Source organism: Dipodomys merriami, unplaced genomic scaffold, assembly GCF_024711535.1.
Source record: "Dipodomys merriami isolate MVZ:Mamm:240054 unplaced genomic scaffold, mDipMer1.0.p SCAF_10, whole genome shotgun sequence".
Taxonomy (NCBI): Eukaryota; Metazoa; Chordata; class Mammalia; order Rodentia; family Heteromyidae; genus Dipodomys; species Dipodomys merriami.
In genome coordinates this window covers 10,298,630-10,319,225 of record NW_027202271.1, presented here as the reverse complement: position 1 = coordinate 10,319,225, position 20,596 = coordinate 10,298,630, and the positions used below count along the sequence as shown (strand labels likewise).

The 20,596-nt window shown below is 41.4% G+C and overlaps 1 pseudogene; it reads right to left on the bottom strand.

Annotated features, from left to right (window-relative positions):
* Nucleotides 1-17,197: 17,197 nt before the first annotated feature.
* LOC138838061 (mitochondrial glutathione transporter SLC25A39 pseudogene) lies at nt 17,198-18,447 on the bottom strand (annotated as a pseudogene).
* Nucleotides 18,448-20,596: the final 2,149 nt, after the last annotated feature.

The window sequence follows — 20,596 nt, the reverse complement described above, 5'->3', positions numbered from 1 at the left end:
TTTTTCCACTCAAGACTAGTGTTCTCCCACTTGAGCCACATCCACCCTTCTGGTTAATTTTCCTAGTTAATTAGTGATAAGAGTCCGGGCTGGCTTCGAACCTCAATCCTCAGAAGTCAGTCAGCCTCCTGAGTAGCTAGCATTACAGATGTGACTACCAGCACCCAGCATTGGTGATTATCTCGAGGATAACGCTGATTTAAGATGATGAGACTATAGTATTGCATGGGGTCCTGCATGGACAGAATGTAAGTTACTGCTTTCTAAATTAGCAATCCAAAGAAAATAGCATTTTCCCAAAGAGAAGTATAATTTCCATTTCCTTTTTAAAATGATTACATTCTCGCCAGGTGCTGGTGGCTCATACCTGTAATCCTAGCTACCCAGGAGGCTGAGATCTGAGGATTGTGGTTCAAAGCCAGTCCTGGCAGGAAAGTCCATGAGACTCTAATCTTCAATTTATCACCAGAAAACCAAAGTGGCACTATGGCTCAAGTAGTAGAGTGCTTACCTTGAACTGAAGAGCTGAGGGACAGTGCCCAGGCCCAGAGTTCAAGGCCTATGACAAAAAAAAAGAAAAAAGAAAAAAGATTACATTTTCCCTAAGGCATAATGGAAAAGCCATATTGGAACAATATACTTGTAGAATGAAAGATCTTGTAGGAAGTAATAGAGAACTTTTTTTAAAATGAGGGGCAGCCTTCTTTTCTTCTTTTGTTTGTTTCAATGATAGGCAAATGACAGTTCTTTAGTAGATGTTAAAATTATAGCCCAAACCTATAATCCTAGCTACTCAGGAAACAGATATGAGGATCGTGGTTCAAAACCAGGCTGGCAGCTGGGCACTGGTGGCTCATGCCTGTAATCCTAGCTACTCAGGAGGCTCAGATCTGAGGATCACAGTTCAAAGCCAGCCCAAGCAGGAAAGCCCATGAGATTCTTATCCCCAATAAACCACTACAAAACCGGAAGTGACACTGTGGCTCAAGTGGTAGAGTGCTCGCCTTGAGCTGAAGAGCTGAGGGACAGCACCTAGGCCCAGAGTTCAAGCCCCACGACCGACAAAAAAAAACCCAGCCTGGGAAGGGAAGTCTGTGAGAGTCCTATCTCCAGTTAACCACCAAAAAAGCTAAAGGAGAGCTGTGGTTCAAATGGTAGAGCACTAGCCTTGAGCAATAAAAACTAAAAGACAGCACCCAGGTCCTGAATTCAAGCCCCATACTGAAAACACAGCATTAAAAAAATTATGGCCCTAAAAAATCTATTTAGATATATTAATTTATATATCTGGTTAGATTTATTTCCAGTCGTGCTTTGTGTTTTCCAGGCTGATTACTGCTCTCCTGACAGTGTGATGGTAAGATGACATTTTTAATCTCTCTTGCCCTCTATTGAATTGTCCTGGTAACAACAGTGACCAGCAAAATGCTCCTTCTCTAGCATTTCGAGGAAGACATAAATAATTGATCTCAGATCAGTGATGTGTGTAATTGTTGCTATAGAGAAAGCCTTTGATTGCTGCCCAAATCTGAAGGCCTATTAAAATTTAATTTCTGGGTCTTCTCTCTGTATATAAAGCTCAGAACTTTTTATAGCATCTGAGGTAACCCTTTTCTGTTAACCCCTTCCTGTCCCTATAACAAACTAATCACTATATGCACAGGGATAAGGATAAGGGAAGAAGGAATGTATCTCACAGGAATAGGACTTAGAGATTAAAGAACAATCCTTTCAACGGAACATTGGAAACCAAAAAAAAAAAAAAAAAAAAAAATAACAAGGGAAATTGTGAATTATCTTCTTTAGAATCATTAAAAATATGCATGGGCACCTGTGGCTCACACTTGTAATCCTAGCTACTCAGTGAGGCTGAGATCTGAGATTTGAAGACAATCAGAGCAGAAAAGTCTGTGAGACTCTTTTTTCCAATTATCCACCAAAAAGCCAGCAGTGAAGGTATGGCTCAAGTGAAGAGTACTAGCCTTGAATGGAAAAAACCAAGACATACTGGGCAGGTCCTGAGTTCAAGCCCCAATACTGGCATAAAAGGAAAAAAAAAAGGGGGGGCTGGGAAGGTGGCTCAGTGGTAGAGCACTTGCCTTGCATGCCTGAGGCCCTGGGTTCAATTCCCTACACCACATAAGCAAAAAGAAAAAAAGCCGGAAGTGGCGCTGTGGCTCAAGTGGTAGAGCGCTAGACTTGAGCTGAATAGCTAAGGGACAGCACCCAGGCCCAGAGTTCAGGCCCCAAGACCAGACTCTTCCCCCCACCCCCCCACCCCCCAAAAAAAGAAAGAAATGACTAAAATAGGATAAAACTCTTATGGATATCTTTCTGAATGTATTTTAACTGATAATATTCTTAATATTTAGACGTATTATAAAAATCATACAAAAGTACTTTAGAAAAAATAGACATAAAAGTTGGGAAAAAAAATTAGCCGGGCGCTGGTGGCTCATGCCTGTAATCCTAACTACTGAGGAGGCTGAGATCTGAGGATCATGGTTCAAAGCCAGCCCAGGCAGAAAAATCTGTGAGACTCTTATCTCCAATAAACCACTCAAAAACTGGAAGTGGAGCTGTAGCTCAAGCGGTAGAGCGGTAGAGCGCTCGCGTTGAGCTGAAGGGCACAGGGACAGCGCCCAAGCCCAGAGTTCAAGCCCCATGACCGACAAAAAAAAAAAGTTGGAAAAATGGGTATGAAAGCAATTAATATATTAGCTTGACTTTATGGGCTGCTACTGGGCCTTGCAGTGTCTAGGTGCTGTTCCTTAGCTTTTCACTCAAGGCTAACATTCTACCACTTGAGCCACAGCACCATTCTTGACTTTTTGGTGGTTAAATGGAGAGAAGAGTCTCAAGAACCCACAACAGTGATCCTCAGTCCTCAGCCTCCTGAGTAGCTAGGATTTACAGGCATAAGCCACTAGCTCCCAGCTATAAGTATGTTTTAACTTGAGTTAAACTGGGCATGGTGGTGCCCACCTATAATCTCAGTACCAGGGAGGCTGAGGTAGGAAGATCTCCAGTTTACCATCAGCTTAGGCTACATAGAGAACTCAGGACCATTCTGGACTACGCAGTGAGATGCTGTCATAAAACAAACACAAGTGAATTCAATATAGGAGAACTCAATTTTATAGCTCTTAAATTCTATTCATGAATCATATGTGTAGAATTCTACCCATGAAAATGAAACTATACAGTAATTGTCTTGAGGGGAACAGAAGTATAATGTGAGATTTTTTTTCTTCTAATACTTAACATCACAATTGTTAGTAGGATTTGGCAACTGGCTGATCTTCTCATTATATCCAGATGAATGAAAGATGAAAGAAGCAGATAATCCCGAAGCTTAATGTTATGTTAGTTTCAAAGTCTCCCAGCTGTACTCCAAGCTCTTATGGTAGCACAGTTGACAAATCCATCCTCCCCCCTCCTTTTCCTTTCCCTTCTGATAGGGTGGGACATGTCTCTTAAAGTGATGAAACTTCAGCATAACATCAATGTAAGTATCCCAAGCTATTCTCTAGACAATATAAAAACAATCTAGTAGTCTGGGTAATCTGAGGATCTAGTTGTTGCGGAACGTGGAACTAATTCCCAGACTGAGATTAGCGATCAGACGGGCTAAATGTAGGAGAAATTAGGCTCCAATCAAATGATTCAATAGTCCAGTACAAGTTACATTCCTTAATTGCTATGAGATCTTTAGCATTGTGTGTGTGTGTGTGTGTGTGTGTGTGTGTGTGTGTGTGTGTGTGTGTGTGTGTGTGTGCACTAATACTGGGGCTTGAACTCAGGGTCTGGGCATTGTCACTTAACTTTTTTATTCAAGGCTAGTGCTTTACCACTTACTACAGCTTCACTTTGGCTTTGGGTAATTAATTGCAGAAAAGAGTTTCATGGAGCTGGGTGCCGGTGGTTATGCCCGTAATCCTAGCTACTCAGGAGGCTGAGATCTGAGGATCAATGTTCAAAACCAGCCAGAGGAGAAAAGTCCATGAAATTCTTATCTGCTGTGCTGGCTTTGAACTAAGACTCAGTTCTCAGCTTCTTGAATAGATAGGATTACAGGTGTAGGCTACTGGTGCTCAGCTGAGAGAATATATTTTACACAAATCAAATGATTAAAGAACTGTAAAAGAAGAAAATTGGTGGCTCACACCTGTAATCCTAACTACTCAGGAGGCTGAGAGGAAGCTGGTTCAAAGCCAGCCCAAGCAGAAAAGACCCCATGAGACTCATATCTCCAATTAACCACTCAAAAAAAAAAAAAAAAAAAAAACAACAACTGGAAGTGGAGCTGTGGCTCTAAGTGGTAGAGCCCAGGCCCTAAGTTCAAGCCCCACAAACAACAACTACAACAAAAAGAAGTTAAACCAATTTCCTCAACTTAGAATTGCTAAATGAGTCCTATAAGATTTGCTTTCTTTTTTTAATTTTCCAACTTCTATTCATACTTCAGAACTACATGTTTTCTTTAACTTCTCTAACTCTACAGTAAGAATAAGATCCTCCCTTTCTCCTTCTCTCTTTCTCTTTCTCCCTTTCCCTCTCTCCTCCACTCCCATCTCTCTAGGGCATAGTTCCGGAGGTGATCAATAGACTTTCTCCTTTGAAGGCCATTGTCTTAGCTGAAAAAGGCAAAGGACTTCAACCAGAAATAGACACTTAATATTTTTGTGCCTACAGAATGCCTGCACCCATCAATTTAGAAAGTTTCTTCTTCGCTTTGTGATTCCTTGCAGCAATACTAATAATATTACTACTAAAAATTGACATTGTTTTTATATTAAGCACATGACTGCATTATGGAACATGATTCATGACTTTTATTAGACCTATTAAGAATACAAAAATTGCAAAGGGCAAGTACATTCTCAAGACAAATATGTGTTTATTTTGTGATAAGAGCTATATTAGATGTCTTCTGTGTACAAAGTCATTTAATTCTCATGACAACATTGGAAAAATGGGTATCACTACCCCCCCCCATTAAGAGTTTCAAATAAATAAAGTCAAAGAGAAATGAAACATTAGCCAAAATGGATACAGATATAGCAAAACACAATAACAAGTTCAAAATCCAGACATTGTGGCCCAACACCAGGTGTCTACCATTAGGCTACACTATTGTTTGGTGATTCTGTAGTACTACCTCGAAACACTAACCCAAAGGAGATGGCAGAGATTTATTGTGCATTCCAGTTCTTTAAAAAGATAAGGAACCAAGCCGGCAATGTGGCTTAGTGGTAGAGTGTTTGCCTAGCATGCATGCAGTCCTGGGTTTGATTCCTCCATAAACAGAAAAAGCTGGAAGTGACGCTATGGCTCAAGTGGTAGAGTGCTAAGCCTTGAGCAAAAGCAGCTCAAGGACAGTGACCAGGCCCTGAGTTCAAGCCCCAGGACTGGCAAAGAAAAAAAAAAAAGATAAGAAACTTCTGGTTGTCAGTGGCTAGCTCCTCAGGAGACTGAGATCTGGGGACCATGGTTTAAAGCCAGCCTGGGCAGAAAAATCTATGAGACTGTATCTCCAATTAACCACCAAAAAGCCAGAAGTGGAGTTATGGCTCAAATGTCAGCGCCAACCTTGAGCAAATAAAGCTAAGGAAAAGAGCCTTGGTGCTAAGTTCAAGCCCTTGTACCAGCACACATACACACACACCAAACAAAGATAATGACCCACTAAATAGTGGGACCCCAGGTTTGTGCATGAAACTAATATAAATTCACACTGATGGGTGGAGGTTATACCCCATTAAGAGAGGAGAAGAGGGGGTGTTAGCCATCAGATGTCAAATGATTTGATCTCACCAATAAAAACCATGTCTGCTATTTGAAAGTCATCCAGCTCTTTTTAAAAAAAAATTATTTTTAATTTTTTTTTGATGCCAGGACTGAGGCTTGAACTCAGGTCCTGAATGCTGTCCTTGGCTTTTTGCTCAAGGCTTGCACTCTACCACTTGAGCCACACCTCCCCCTCCAGCTTTTGGCTGATTAATTGACAATGAGAATTGCACAAACTTTCCTGCTCTAGCTGGCACTCAACCTTGATCCTCAGATCTCGTCTCCAGGGTCGCTAGGATTACAAGCCTACGGACTTGCAGCCACTCAGCACTTTTAAAATTACTGTTTAGATTTTCATGTCAGCCTGCCCACAAGGAGCGAAAGCTCTCTGTCACAGAGACATCGGCATCGATGACAGCAAAGTCTTATGAGTTATCAAAATGGTATTTATCTTAATGGGTCCCATCTCAATAACCAATACCTCACATCCCAGACCTTCCTGCATTAGAAATAAGGCAGAAAAATGAGTGACTGGACTCCCGAAAGCCAAGTGTGTCCCTCCCTACTCTCTCTCTGCACTGAGACTAAGCCACTGTGCTTAGAATGGATATTCCCAAGAGTTTGCCTCTCTTCAAACAAATAGACATTTGGTCGAGTCAGTCTGGTGTCCAACCTATGTCTTCCCCAGCACTTCAGCTTGTCCAAGTGGGTCATAAGCAAATAAAAAGAATCCTAAGAACAACAATAGCTCTATCAAAATCCTGATGTACTTAAGATGAGGAAACTGAGGACCCCTGAGAGTTAATATCCAAGAAGACACAGCTAAGCTAGAGCTGAGCAGGCCCAAAGCCATCTCCGATTCTTAGTTCTGTGCTGCCCCCTGGTGGTCAACTGTCAGCGGCCATGCCACCACCATGAAAATGTCTCCCTCCCTTCCCCCACGGGCCTCCCCTCCCCCCCTCCAAGGAAGAAACAGCATGGTAAACGCACTGAGCAAGGAAAAGGAGTCAGACGTTTCCTCAGAAGGAATGACTCTTGTCTATAATGTAGACTACTTTGCAAATGAGTTCTTCTAAGCAAAGAGGAACCTGTAAAACGCCACGATTGCATTACAAGTGTATTTAAAAGGTGTAGTTGCAGATTTGGAAAATAAGCATAGGAGCTTCTGAAATGCATTGCTTATAGACCACTGGGAAATGAGTTTCTTTAGTTTTTTTTTTGTCAGTCGTGGGCCTGAACTCTGGGCCTGGGCGCTGTCCCTCAGCTCTTCAGCTCAAGGCTAGCGCTCTACCACTTGAGCCACAGCACCACTCCCAGCTTTTTCTGCTTATGTGGTCCTGAGGAATTGAACCCAGGGCCTCATGCATGCAAGGCAAGCACTCTACCACTGAGCCACCTTCCCAGCCCAATTTTCTTTAGTTTTTGTGCCAGTACTGGGGCTTGAACTCAGGACTTGTACATTGTCCCTGAGTGTGTGTGTGTGTGTGTGTGTGTGTGTGTGTGTGTGTGTGTGTGTGTGTGTGTGTGTGTGTGTGTGTTTTCTCAAGGCTACTACTGCTCTTTCACCTGAGCCACAGCTCTACTTCTGGCTTTTGGGTGGTGAATTGGAGATGAGAGTCTCACAGACTCTCTGGTTTCAAATCAGCACTGGCTGGTTTCAAATCATGTTCCTCACGTGTCAGTCTCCTGCATAGCTAGGATTACAGGTGTGAGGGACTGACTGGCACCTGGCTCGGTTTTCTAAATTATATACATTCGAGCCACAATCATGTGATGTACTAAATGAGATTGCTACTTTCTATGTAAAGCTCCAGGGGCAAATGTCAAATTTTAACATACATTCATATATGTATAACATGTATACACATACATGTACATAATTATGTGTTGATTTTACTATATTTTACTAATCATATAAGACCAAAAGAAGGGGGAAACATTTTGGTTATAGCAGAGTCACATACACAGTATTGGCCCCATTATGTTCAAGACCCCTCCAATGGTTGCCTGAAATTCTGGAGAACCAAATGCCTTACATACTGTTTCTTTTTTCCTGTCACAAATCTTACATACCCATGATAGTTTATGAATTAGACACAGTAAGAGAGTAATCACAATAAGGGCAATCATAACAATACACTGTAATGTTAGTTATTATATTACATCACAAAAAGGTAAAAGGTTCATTATTTGGTATTCTAAATAAATCTCTTTCTGACTTTCTGTCTGTCTTGGTTTTTCAGACTCTCGCTCCCTCTCTCAGTATCTTAGTACTTAACTCACTCTTCTGGTTGACCACAAATAACTTTGGAAAGTGAAATTACAGATAGGGATTTTGCGCTGCAATTCAAGTTTGAAGTCAAGTGGTGTAACTTTAGAATCATCCTTTTAAACTTAGGAAGAGTCGACATGCTATTGCATATAGTTTACCCTAAGGGACACAGGGTCCTGGTCACTTACAACTTTGTAAAGTCGAGTCTCATGAAGCCCTTGCCCTGAGTTTAACCTAAGTCAGACAATGGTTCTATAGACACCAGCGCTAGATGGTGACCTATAGCCTCTGCACTGGTGGTTCTACCACAGCTGTGAGAGATGTTCTCGGTCCCAGCGTCACCCCCAGGCCTGAGTTTTGCCTTTATAGTGGAGTGCAAAAAATACTGAGCCAGTCCCCAGTGGCTCACACCTATAATCCTAACTAATCAGGAGGCTGAGTTCAAAGCCAGCCTTAGAAGGACAGACGGTAAGACTCTTATCTCCAACAAGCCAGCAGAAAAGCCAGAAGTGAAGCTGAGGCTCTAATGACAGATGCTAGCCTTGATCGAATAGGCTAGCCAGGCGCCAGTGGCTCACACCTGTAATCCTAGCTATCCAGGAGGCTGAGATCTGAGCATTGAGGTTCAAAGCTAGCCCAGTAGAAAAGTCCCTGTGAGACTCTTATCTTCAATGAACCACTAAAAAAACTGGAAGTGGAGCTGTGGCTCAAAGTGGTAATGCTCTAGCCTCGAGCAAAAGAGCTCAGAAAGAGTATCCAGGCCCTGAGTTCAAGCCCCACAACACACAGACCAAAAATTTTAAAAAGCTAAGGGAAAGCCCTAGGCCCTGAGTTCAAGTCACGGTCCTAGCATAAAACAAGCCTGTTAAAACTACTTAAAGATACTACTACTACTACTAAAGTGAATGCTTTCTCTGGTGCATTGTAGATTTAGTTATTGCTTTATTTTCATTAGTCTGGCCCTCAAAGTAGAGTAACCACAAGGCTTTCAGATCCTGCTGCTTTGGAAGTGATGATGTCTAATACTGAGAGGAGACCTTCTGTCTCTTAATTGTGTCTAATCATCTGCAGGAGCCTTCTAATGAGCTCTTCTAAAGGCAACAGTGTTGAACAGACACCAGGAGGGAGCGCCACAATAGTGTGGCATTTGCACAAACTGTCAAATCATTTAGGAAGAGCGAGGGAAGGTTTAGAGACAGGATACATAAAACAGGGAATTTAGAACCCCGGGTTATTAAGTCTTGACGACATAAATGACTTCAAATATGTGACTAAAAATTATAGTGCCGGTACTAGGGCTTGAACTCGGGGCCTAAGTGCTGTCCCTTAGCTTTTTCACTCAAGGTTGGTCCTCTACAATTTGAACTACAGATCTAATTGTGTGTGTGTGTGTGTGTGTGTGTGTGTGTGTGTGTTTATTTGTTTGTGCCTGCTGGTCCTGGGGGCTTGAACTCTGGGCTGTCCCTGAGCTTTTATGTTCAAGGCTGGCACTCTACCACTTGAGCCATAGCTCCACCTCTGACTTTTTGCTGGCTAACTGGAGATAAGAGTCTCATGGATTTGTCTATCCATGTTGGCTTCAAACAGAGATCCTCAGATCTCAGCCAGATGAGTAGCTAGGATTATAGACCTGAGCCTGTAATCATAGTTCGTTCTTGATGATTAGTTGAAAAGAGACTGAAAATTGACTCAGGTATCATATAAACAAAGTTCCTTAGATCTTGCTAGTTATATGACTTTTGCACTGTTGTACTTAATGTTCCTCAGTCATGATGAATGAATCATTCTCCTCATGGATAAAATGGATTGCTGTAAGAACCTATTATGATAATGTATTTTTTTTAACTTTTTAACTTATTATCTTTAAATAGTTGTACAAAGAAGTTCCCATTCTGGTCGGGCACTGGTGGATCAAGCCTGTAATCCTAGCTCCTCAGGAGGCTGAGATCTGAGGATCACGGTTCAGAGCCAGCCTGGGAAGGAAAGTCCATGAGACTCTTATCTCCAATTAACCACCAGAAAGCCGGAAGTGGTGCTGTGGCTCAAGTGGTAGAGTGCTCACCTTGAGCTGAAAAGCTGAGGGACAGCGCCCAGGCCCAGAGTTCAAGCCCCACAAAGGACAAAAAAAAAAAGAAGTTCCCATTCTACAAAACAGTATATGAATACAAGGTATCTGATAACATTGTCACCCATATGATAATATATTTAAAATAAAGCCTGCTGACAGTTCTTAATCGATATCTGTGGTGCTCATTTTTTGGACTTTCATTTCTACTTGACAAATAATTGTGATTTATAATTATACAATGGTATATGATTATACATATACTTATAAATTATGTATATATGTAAAATATAAATTATATTAAAGTATATAATTACATTATAATTATGTATAATTATAATAATTATACAATTATCCTTAATTATAACAATTTATAATTATACATATAATTATTATATACTATATATTATTACATATTTGTGGAGTTTGATTTGATGCTTTGATATATGTTTATACTTTGAAATAATAAATAAGGCTAACTAACATATCTATGGCCTCAAATATTTATCAACTATTTGTGGGGAGAGCATTCTAGTCATTTTGAAATACCTTCTAAAATACACCATTATTAACTAGTATCACCTAGTTGGGCAACAGAACATTAGAGCTTTTTCTTCCTAACTCCAATTTTGTACTCATTGAGCAGAGTATAATAATAATAATAATTATAATTATTTGTTTTAACCAATGGAAGTTGTCTTAGTCTGTTTGCACGGCTATAACAAAATCCCTAAGTATAGGTAATTTTTTTTTCTTCATTATTGTGCCTAGAACTCTGGGCCTGGGCACTGTCCCTCAGCTCTTCAGCTCAAGGCTAGTGCTTTACCACTTGAGCCACAGTGCCACTTCCCACTTTTTCTGCTTATGTAGTGCTGAGGAATCGAACCCAGAACCTCATGCATGCGAGGCAAGCACTCTACCACTGAGCCACCTTCCCAGCCCAAGTATAGGTAATTTATGAAGAACAAATGTATTTTCTTCCAGCTCTGAATGCTGTGCCTCAGATGTGATTGTGGAATCTACTGACTACCGCGCCACCTCCCTTCCTTAAAGACAAACACAGTGAGCAGACAGAGCAACAAGTGCTCCCTGGTGGCTGCACGCCCAGACTCACCTTCACAGACGGGTCTACCCCCTCCCTCCCCGCCTGCCACTGTGACTCACAAATCCTTGCCTCCTACCATGCTTCATTTCTCTCATTATTATTACCTGAAATACCTTAAGTACAGCTCTGTTTATTCTCGATGGCTTTCGGTACTGAAAACTCCTTCAAGCCAATACTGCTCCTAGAGCCAGTATTTGAAACACAATACTTTGAGGGGGGAGGGGAGGGAGCTGGGAGAGATGGGGGAGGGGGGATAGCAATGGAAGGGATAGCACTGATAAAGATGTACTGTACTCATACACTCACATGCTGAATTCTGAGAACCTTGTGTACAACTACCTAAAGACAACGAAAACAAATTATATTCGAAGTTAAAAAGGTAAACAAATAAAACATGCTCAATGTGTCATTGGTGAAGGTAGGAATAAATCCTTCAAGGTTTTGTTCCTCTTACCGATTTTGTAGTTAGTAGCTGAACAAAAACCCTGAGAGTGGGAAAATGAGTTCTCTGAATTTCACTTTCTTCTGTGCAGACTTCTGTGGCATTATGATTCTGTGTTGAGGGGAGAGTAAGCATGTAGGTGTGATTGCTTGGTGTTGAAAATTCCAATCAACTCTCCCAATTTCTCTTGTATTCACACATGAAGGCATGCAATAATTTTAATGGATTACAACCAGCATTACAAGGAGGAGGAGGAGCAATAGGCTAGAATAGGAATCAGAACTTAAGAGATTTTTAGAAAACACCGTGGCCAGGTGTCAGCAGCACAGTCTTATAATCCTAGCTACTTAAGAGGCTGAGATCTGAGGATCACAGTTTGAAGCCAGACTGGGCAGGAAAGTCTATAAGACTCTTTATCTCCGATTAACCACCAAAAAAGCCAGAAATGGAGCTGTGGCTCAAGTGGTAGAGCATTAGCCTTGGGCAAAAAAGCTCAGGACAATGCTTAGGTCATGAATTCAAGACACAGGACCCAGCACAAAAGAAAAAGAAAAATGCATAATGCTGTGAAGTTTCTCTTCGGGTGTTTATGTGCACTGTGAAGCAAAGTAGAAGTAGTATGTTTCTTACTATGTATCATAATCAAAACTAGCCACTGCTTGTATCTTCTGGGAACAGAAATAGAAGGAGATTATCCATCCTATCTACTGACTGAGATGAGTATTGTGGTTCAAATCCAGCCTGGGAAAGAAAGTCTGTGAGACTCTTACCTCCAATTAACCATCCAAAACCTGGAAGTGGAGGTGGATCTAAGTGGTAGAACTCCAGCCTTGAGAGAAAGTGATAGGTACTCAGTCAGGCCTGGAGTTCAAGCTCTAGTACTAGTGTGTGCATGTGTGTGCCCGCCCATGTGGGCACATGTACGCAGATTCCAGCATTTACAGTCAAAGAACATTTAAAACTCAGCTCAGTTTACCATCAGATGTTTTCTTCCTAGGCACAGAAACATTGGTCCATTCTTCAGTGGAGGCCTGAGGAAATCTAGGAACCTTGGATTTGTTGCTATGGCTCGATGAAAAGGTTTTTAGAGACTGCAGAATGTTCTATTAGAAAACCCTAAGAGAAGTTTATATCTTGACTTTTTCTCTGTAATAAAATGCTGACATGACCTCTTCTCCCCCACGTGGGCTGACTCCCACTGTCTGCTTTTCCTAACAGCTGCTCTGAAGGTTACCCAGCTCTGCTGCTTACACAGCTGTTGTAGCAGAGAGAGGCCCAGGCGTGGCTCCAGCTTAACCCCTGACAGCTACTTTAGAAGAAGAGACAAGCTTGCCTTCTAGAGAGGACCTTCTATTCTGATCCCACTCAACCAGTGGAGCTGAGGCCCTTCAATCCTTGCTTGTTCACAGTTACTATTGCTTACACATGTGGGATCCGTGGATTTGATTCTATGCCATTATTGATTTGAATGTTAGCTGGGATTCCCCTTTCTTCTTCTGTCATAATTCTGGACTTGATTTATGTTTTCATTGCCTTTATATCATCCCTAAGCAGTATTTCCATTTAAAAATTTCCTCACTACAAAAAACAAAAACAAAAACAAAATCCTGGCTAGGAATGTGGCTTAGTGGTAGAGTGCTTACCTTGCATGCACGAAGCCCTGGGTTTGATTCCTCAGTACCACATACACAGAAAAGGCAGGAAGTAGTGCTGTGGCTCATTTGGTAGACTGCTAACCTTGAACAAAAGAAGCTCAGGGTAGCACCCTGACCCTGGGTTAAAGCCCCAAGATGGCAAAAACATGGGCTGGGAAGGTGGCTCAGTGGTAGAGCGCTTGCCTTGCATGCCTGAAGCCCTGGGTTCAATTCCTCGGCACCACATAAAGCAAAAAGAAAAAAGCCGGAAGTGGTGCTGTGGCTTAAGTGGGTTGAGCGCTAGCCTTGAGCTGAAGAGCTGAGGGATAGCATCCAGGCCCAGAGTTCAGGCCCCACGACTGGACCCCAAAAAAACAAAACAAAACAAAAAAACCTCTGGCATGTTATCATTTCCTTTTAATATTTGTGTTTACACCGGGGGCTCCCAATTTGATTTGTCAACTGTTACAGCCAGAGATATAACGGGAAAGACCGATTGTTAGCTATCATTTTAGACTGACGGACATGCTTAGATGTCTTATGGTGACAGGATTATGAAAAGTAGACTGGGTTCTAGAAGGACAAGAAGATTGTCTGTAACCAACCCACAATTGAAGGGCACTTAAACCTGATGGTTTTTATTGACATTACTTGATATAAGAAAAAGATTGTCAGCTGGGCGCTGGTGGCTCACGCCTGTAATCCTAGCTACTCAGGAGGCTGAGATCTGGGGATTACAGTTCAAAGCCAGCCCGGGCAGGAGAGACAGTGAGACTCCTATCTCCAATTAACCACCAGAAAACCGGAAGTGGCACTGTGGCTCAAGTGGTAGAGCGCTCGCCTTGAGCTGAAGAGCTGAGGGACAGCGCCCAGGCCCAGAGTTCAAGCCCCACAACCGACCAAAAAAAAAGAAAAAGATTGTCAAAAGTCTGTTTTAGTTGGCTCCAATCAAGAAAACAAGAATGACTCAAGCTGTTTACTCCAGTATTTATCTTGTCAGGCATGGACTAGCTACAGAGGTAAATAAGATTTACCATCACCTGATATGACGGGTGGCTAGTATAAAAGACAGGTACCGGGGCTTGAACTCAGAGCCTGAGGACTTGCCTTCCTTCACTTTTTTTTTAGAGTGCAGTATCCTACCACTTGAGCTGCTCTACATCTGGGTTTCTGGTGGTTAGAGATAAAAGTCTTGTGGACTTTCCTACCTAGGTTGGCTTCAAACTTCAATCCTTAGATCTGAGCCTCCTGAGTAGCTAGGTGTGAGTACCAGTACCCAGCAACAAATTACACTTCTTATGACTGCTATCTAATAATTGCACAGGGTAAACTGAAAGGATAAGATCTGCGCATGCATGACTCCATTAATAAACACATTTTTTCCTGACACTTATAGTATGTTTTATACTTTACTAAGTGTGAAGTATGCTAATTAATAGTGATAACAAATATGTCTTAAATCTTGTATGCCAGACACTGTATGAAATGTGTGTGTGTGTGTGTGTGTGTGTGTGTGTGTGTGTGTGTGTGTATGCCAATACTGTGGCTTATACTCGGGGCCCCGGCAATGTCCCTGAGCTTTATTTATTTTCTTAAAGCTAGTTCTATACCACTTGAACCACAGCTCTACTTCCAACTTTTTGGTGATTAACTGGGGATAAAAATCTCCCAAACTTTTCTGCCCTCGCTGGCTTTGAACCGGGATCCTCAGATCTCAGCCTCCTGAAGAGCTGGATTGCAAGCATGAGCCAACTGCACAAGGTGAAATCCTTTCGTTTAAAGTGTGGATTACACAGGCCTGAACAATGGCCAAAAGAATAGAAGCTTAGATCTTTCTGAAGTAAATTTTGGAGCTAGGAGACAACGTTTAAATAAATTCTTCATTCTTTCTCTCTCCAATGGACTAGTCCAACATCTGGTATCTTTGTTTTGCTTTTTGCTCTTTGGTTCAAAGCCTTCCTGGGACAGGAAAGTAAATTAACCACTAAAAAGCCAGAAGGGAGGTGTGGCTCAACTGGAAGAGTGCCAGCCTTGAGTGAAAAAAGCTTAATGAGAACATAAGCTCTGAGTTCAAGTCTCAGTACTGGCATACACACACAAAGGAAATTGGTAGGTGGGATCAAACCTCTTAACAAGCAAGTGAACTTCAGAAGTGACCACATTCCACATACAACTGAGCTTGATTAATAAATATATATATATATTTATGTTTCATATTCATTTTGGGGTATAAATTACATACTACAGTAAGTGTTCTCAATAAAGGGTATCAGTGATGCCCACAATAATATATATGTTTATATAGTATTTATATGCACATATATTGTTTATGACTATATTTAGTATATAAATGTATTATATATTATATAACATAATATATTAGCAATATATAATATATCTCATATATATATTTATTTAGTATATATATATTTAGTATATAAATGTATTATATATTATATAACATCATATATTAGCAATATATAATATATCTCATATATATATACACACACATGATTGGTTCTGGGACCCACAGAACTCTCACCTCCTACCTTTCCTTGAGCATCTCAAGAAATCATTGCAAAATACAAATTAGATGATAGAATTTTGTGGATCCCGCTCATAGCAATATGGCCAGTTTTAAATGTGTTTATTCCATTGCTACATATTAAAAACAAATGGACATATTATGCATTGGAATGCCAAAAATGTCTATGCATTTTAGCAAGTAAAGACTCTGGAGAAACGGTGCATACACCCTGGGCTGCTTTGGCATAGCACGCCCACTTCCTTCTGGAATTCTGATTTCTTAGAAGTAATTAGGCTGAAATATTTGAGAAACAAGCTGTGGGTATATGTATAATTTTTCTGCCACAAAATGAATTTTTTTTTACATCTATAGAAAAAAACTTAAAAATGTTATTTCAGAAACTTCCTCCAGCTATCTTCAAGGGGGAGGGAACAGAATGGTTTCCTAACGTAAGATTGCTTTTTAGTTTGGGGGGGGGGGAAAGTTTTGATGGGCTTTTTGATTTGCCAAGTTAAGTAAATCCAAGAAGCCACCGTACAAGGGAAAAAGTCAGGATACAGAGGGGTGAAACTCCTTCCTCTACTATTTACGTGTGCAGCTTGGCAATTCTTGTAGATTACTACAGGACTGTATGGGTTAGTCCCTGCCAGGTGGTGCTATGGGAAATGGAATACTTGGGCCCTAGCCACAGGAGACAGGTTGGGTCACGGCCAGATGCTCATTTGAACAGACACTGATTTCAACAGCACAGCAGCTGGCTGGGAGCTCTGAAGGAGAGCTGCTCACTGATGGAGAGAGAATGAGAGCTGATATTGGAATTTAGGGCCTCCTTCTCTTCCCTGAAATCCCCTCGGTTCCTTTCCTTGTGCATTAGGAAATGGAGTTGTGTCTAGGGGGAGGGTGTAGCTCTGGACTGGTATGGGCCACACCTCCAAGTAAGGATGACCTCCCCCACCCACCACCTCCAGCCCCAGATGGGATCAGCAAAGCTGGCAGAGCAAAAACCACCACAATCCTAGCAGCTCATCAGAAGCCTTGGCTGACTCCCAGAAATTCTTTATCCTTTCTTTTTCTTTGTTGGTACTGAGGCTTGAACTCAGAGGCTTAGGAGCTGTGGGGAGAGGGGGAGTTTTGGATTTGATCTTGAATTTGGAGGGAAGAGCGACAGTCTTGGTAAGGGGAACAACAGGAAACTTGCTGTGCCTGAGAAAGGCTGAGGTGGGGGTGGGTGGAGGCTACTTGCTTTTTTGAGGGGAGGAAAGGAAAAGGAGGGGCAGGGCACCCCTCCCCAGTACTGAGGCAAAGGCACTTGGCTGTCTTCTGCCCCATCTGTGGAAAAGCAGGGGCATCTTGGTGCCTGTTTCAGTGGTCCAGAGGTTGCTCCTGGTTGAACCTCTGGAAGAACCTTTTGCTGAATTCGTAAGTGCTGATCCTGATGGCACACGAGGGTGCGGCCTTGGTGATCCTGGGGAGGAAACCTGCCAAGAGACCTTTGGTGCCTGATTCAGCCCAGATTCTCCTCAGCAGCAGGCAGGTGAAATAGACACATGGGGACTTCGTCCTGACAGGCTCCCCAGAGCCCAGCTTCAAGGGTAGAGTCAGGATGACAGCTCCTGTGCCTGAGATGTCACCAGCCATGAAGCTCACACCCACAGATGTCTGGTCCTTTGGCCGGAACCTATTCAGCCAGCTCTTCACCAGCTCATACTTGAACTAGTAGAGAGCTAAGAGGGGGCACCTGTCGAAGGACTGTGGGGCCCCAGCCCAGCCATGGTGAGCACCAGCCACCGCAGCCTGAAAGCAGGTGGCTAGCTCATGTATGATACAACTGCTGAGCCTTAGCTTGATCTGCACAAGTTCCAGGAGGCTGACCACAATCACAGTGTCCACTGCGGGCCAGTGCCCCAGCACGCATGGGTGCCCAGATGTCAGTGGTCAAGGCTTGGCTGCACAGGAGGGCCTTGTAGGAGAAGTAGAAGGTTGTAGCTCACACGGAGTCATGGCCAAGGTGGCAGGGAGCCTCTTCATAGGATCCTTGGTGCCCTCATGCCTTACAATCTTCACAGATATCCAGGGTGTCAGGGAAGTGGGTAGGATCTCAACACCAGGTGGAACAAGGGGTACCGCTTGGGCACAGAGACTCTAGGATACCATTGTGGTATAGGAGACACTTCCCTGTGGATTGGGGAGGAGGGTGATTTGGTGTAGGAGAGGCTTGAGTCTGGAGGGAGGTGAGGAGCACTGAGGCTGCGCAAGCTCCAGTCCTGGCCAGCTCCCAACCTTGATCCTCAGATCTCAGCCTCCTGAGTATTTAGGAATACAGATGTGAACCACCAGTGCCAGGAGAAATTCTTATTGCAGAAAGTACATTTATTTGAGGCAAACTACAGATGTAGAAGACTTAGGATGTTTATTTCTTTTATCTATGTTTCCTGTCATGAGAGATTTAGAAATAAGTAGAAAAATAAATTTTGCTTTCAAAACTAGATTCGTTTGCAAATTCGTTTTTAAGTACAAATAAATACTGGTTCTGAACAAGAAGCTTCAAAGAATAAAACAGCTCTTTAGTTCTTGACAGTCAATTCCTTAAGGACAGATTCTGTACCACTCATCCTTAAATTGAGCACAGATTTTGGTGATTAGAAGTTCTTTTTGATGGAGAGACAATGAGAGCTGATATTGGAATTTAGGACCTCCTTTTCTTCACTGAAATCCTCTGTTCCCAACTCTTATGCGTTAGGAAATGCAGTTCTATGTCTTGGGGAAGGGTGAAGCTCTGGACTTGTGTGGGCCATTTCTGGAATGCAATCAGTGGAATCAGTGGAAGCATTAGTTCTTTTTATGAATGCAGAAATATACTCTCTTTAATAGGAAAGAAAATTCACTCAAATTGTTTAATTTATTTACCACAGAGACCAAAAATAATTAATTGGCATAAAGATTCTATTTTATATACTATTTTGATGATAATACAGCTGGAAAAAGCAGGCAACCAAACTCAAAAGAAAATACTTGTTATATTGTATTATATACAATATATATTAAATTTGTAATGTGTTTATATAACATATAAGTATGTTATACATTTATAATGCAACATACCTATATATTATATATTTAGTATATATTATATGTATGTTATATACAATAATATATATCTTATAACAATACATTATATTAGTATATTTATGATATACTTATATAATATAGAATTCATTTTCATGTAAATACATATCTACAATATATATTTCCATTATATGTACAATTTGTATTTATATAAATATATGAATATTGTAGATATTTATAAATATACATATATTTATATAAATGGATTACTTATATTTATTTTTATACATGTAATGCATATTTATATGAATACATATATGTATTGATTTGAAGCCCACATTGAAAAATCCGTGAGACTCTTGTCTTTAATTAGCTAACAAAAAGGCAGAAGTGGAGTTTTGGCTCAGTCGATAGAGTGCCATCCTTGAGTGAAAAAGCTAAGGAAGAGTGCCCAGGCCCTATGTTAAAGCCCAAGTACTAACACAGCAATAACAATGATAAAAGGCCACTCTGCATGCCACAATGCAGAAACAAAGAAAGAAAATTGAAATAAAGTTTAATCTCCAGTAAATGAATTCTATGCCAGAAAGAGCCTATTCAAGCTTATATTTTAGTGTTATTGTAAGGCTTCCTTTGAACGAAAAGGTTGAGACAGGTAGATTTGCAGTAACAGAAAATTTTACTGGTGAAGCCTTCTGTTCTTTTGTGTGTGTGTGTATGCATGCACACACAGAACTGGGCCTGGTCACTATTGTCTCTTAGCTATTTCACACAAGGCTGGCACTCTACCACTTGAGCCACAAGCTCTACTTCGGTTTCGTTGCTGGTTAATTGGAGATAAGTCTCCCGGACTTTCTGGCCTGGGCTGACTTTGAATGGCAATCCTCAGATCTCATATACATATATGTATCATGTAAATATGCATTATGCATATATATACATATATACATATACATACATATACATATATATATATATATATATATATTGCTGGTCATGGGGTTTGAACTCAGAACCTGGATGTTGTGTCCCTGGATTTTTTTTTTTTTGGGGTCCGGTCATGGGGCCTGAACTCTGGGCCTGGGCCTTGAGCTCTTCAGCTCAAGGCTAGCGCCCTAACACTTGAGCCACAGTGCCACTTCCAGCATTTTTTCTTTTTGCTTATATGATGCTAAGGAATCCAACCCAGGGCCTCATGCATACAAGGCAAGCGCTCTACCACTGAGCCACCTTCCCAGCCCAGTCCCTGGAGTTTTTTGCTCAAGGCTAGTACTTACCACTTTAAGCCACAGCTCCACTTCTGGTTTTCTGGTGTTTAATTGGAGATCAGAGTCTCACGGACTTTCCTGCCGTAGGTTGGCTTCAACGTGTGATTCTCAGATCTCAGCCTCCTGAGTAGCTAGACTTACAGGCATGAGCCACTGGCACCCAGCCATGTGTTACATATGACATTGTACAAATATACATATTATAGATACTTACAACTTATGCACCTTTATAAGAGAATCAATCATAAACATGATAATATGAAGCATGCAAAAGAAAAGCCATAGAAATGGATAATTCTGCATTAAGAAACATTCTTGAGAAAAGTCATAGGAATTTAACAGGATATTTAGATCTGAGTTTCCTGTTGGTCAATGCCAAGAAGAAAACATGAAAGAACAGATACCTCTTATTTTTTATTTATTTATT